The 2,500-nt window shown below is 43.5% G+C and overlaps 1 protein-coding gene across 3 annotated transcripts in view; it reads right to left on the bottom strand.

Moving 5' to 3' along the window:
• LOC115223120 (alpha-1,6-mannosyl-glycoprotein 2-beta-N-acetylglucosaminyltransferase-like) overlaps positions 1–2,500 on the bottom strand; it is a 635,056-nt gene that overhangs the window by 441,456 nt on the left and 191,100 nt on the right. The window lies entirely within an intron of this gene.

The raw sequence follows: 2,500 nt of genomic DNA, 5'->3' as shown, positions 1-2,500 counted from the left end.
GGTTTCATAACCCCCCCCCCCCCGATATCATTTTGAAAAAGCAGCCATAAAATACAATGACGATGATATCCATAGCGACAATGTCAACGTCTACACTACGATTCAAACCTTTAACCCTTGATATTAACCTTGATATTTTTCTGACGAGATTTTAAAATTCATTTATAATTCTGAAAAATGTCTTCATCTTATATCTAACAACAAAATTCCCAGTCTACAACTGACAGCAAGTAGTAGAGGTGGTGGTGGTGGTGGTAGTGGTGATGGTGGTAGTAGTTGTAGTAGTCAGTAGTTGTAGTTATAGTATTAGTGGTGGTGGTGGTGGTGGTGGTGGTGGTGGTAGCTATGATTAAGATGATGATGCATGAGTGATAGTTAAATAGTTTCGACCTATTTTACTCCATCAAAACATCTCTATGGAGTCGGAATCCATAGAAAACTGTCAGAGATAAATGAAAAGGAGAATGGAACTAAAACTGTATCGGCACCAGTGACATGATGGCGGGGGGGGGGAGAGGAGGAAAAGAGCTAAAAAAGAGAGAGAGAGAAACAATGATACAGAGGAGGAGGGACAAAGTGGGGAGAGAGATAGACAATGAGTGAGACAGGGAGAGAGACAGACAGACAGACAGAGGGAGAAAGAAATAGAAAGAAGGCAGAGAGAGAAAGAGAGAGAGAGAGAGAGAGAGAAAAGGGAGAGAAAGAAAGACAAAGATACAGAGTGAAAGAAAAAAGAGAGAAGGGGAGAAAGAGAGAGAGAGACAGGCAGACAGACAGAAAAAGAAAGACAGAGAGACAGACAATGAAAGACACAGAGAAAAGGAGAGAAAAGAGAGAAAGAGGTGGGGAGATAGGGAGGTGGGGATAGAGAGAGGTAGGGAGAGAGAGACAGACTGACAGACGCAGAGACAAATATTCTGTGTCTTCCCAAGAAACTCATCTGATCTGCAAAGATGCAACTCTGATCTGCAAAGATGCAACTCAGAAAACAGAAAAGAAGACAAATATTAGAATATATTTTAATAAAAACCTGACAAATCTTATCTCAGACAAACAGAACAGCTGCTTCTCATGTCTTATGCCACACAATACATATATCTCAGTGATAATAAAAGAGGGTTTTGACAGGGACTTTGAAATTTCATCTAAAAGTTTATTCAATTAGATTGGCTGGAATAACCTTTAGGACACTAAATTTTCTCTAGAATTGTTTCCCCTGCCACTGCAGGGGAGACAGCTCATACATAGACATGATGCACTTACAGTGTGCTAAAGGTTAAGCTGTTAGGTAAAACCTCAAATCCAACTCAAAAGGAACTTCATAAGTTTGACCCTTATTTTTAATACTAAATCCCCTTATAGACGCAGGAGTGGCTGTGTGGTAAGTAGCTTGCTAACCAACCACATGGTTCCGGGTTCAGTCCCACTGTGTGGCATCTTGGGCAAGTGTCTTCTGCTATAGCCTCGGGCTGACCAAAGCCTTGTGAGTGGATTTGGTAGATGGAAACTGAAAGAAGCCTGTCGTATATATGTATATATGTTCGTGTGTCTGTGTTTGTTCCCCTAGCATTGCTTGACAACCGATGCTGGTGTATTTACGTCACCGTTATTTAGCGGTTCGGCAAAAGAGACCGATAGAATAAGTACTGGGCTTACAAAGAATAAGTCCCGGGGTCGATTTGCTCGACTAAAAGGCAGTGCTCCAGCATGGCCGCAGTCAAATGACTGAAACAAGTAAAAGAGAGTAAAGAGTTATTTTCATTAAAAGGTAAAGACCCCATTCGGTCATGAATGACCACGGGATCGCACCTAGAAAGTTCCCTTCCAAAGCACAAGTCCAGGCAAAGTTGTTTTTATGGCAGACCAGCAGCTGTCCGTGCATACCAGCCTCCCCTCTCCACACCACCAGTGTTATCCAAGGGAAAGGCAAAAGGGGCCGATACAGCTTGGCACCAGTGATGTCGCAACTCTTTTTTACACCTGAGAGACAAACACAACACGAAGTCACATACCCATAGATATATTACCTTAAATGTGCACGTGCGTGTGTGTGCATATGCGATAGGCTTCTTTCAGTTTCTGTCTACCAAATCCACTTACGAGGCTTTGGATGGCCCAGGGCTATTGTAGGAGATACTTGCCCAAAGTAGTACCATAAATAAATAAATATGGGGAAGCACTCCGTCGGTTACGACGACGAGGGTTCCGGTTGATCCGAATCAACGGAACAGCCTGCTCGTGAAATTAACGTGTAAGTGGCTGAGCACTCCACAGACACGTGTACCCTTAACGTAGTTCTCGGGGTATTCAGCGTGACACAGAGAGTGACAAGGCCGGCCCCTTTGAATACAGGTACAACAGAAACAGGAAGTAAGAGTGAGAGAAAGTGTGGTGAAAGAGTACAGCAGGGATCACACCACACCCTGCCGGAGCCTCGTGAAGCTTTTAGGTGTTTTCGCTCAATAAACACTCACAACGCCCGGTCTGGGAATCGAAACCG

The sequence above is a fragment of the Octopus sinensis genome, linkage group LG22 (assembly GCF_006345805.1).
Source record: "Octopus sinensis linkage group LG22, ASM634580v1, whole genome shotgun sequence".
NCBI classification, from domain to species: Eukaryota; Metazoa; Mollusca; class Cephalopoda; order Octopoda; family Octopodidae; genus Octopus; species Octopus sinensis.
This window is presented reverse-complemented; position numbering and strand designations above follow the sequence as displayed.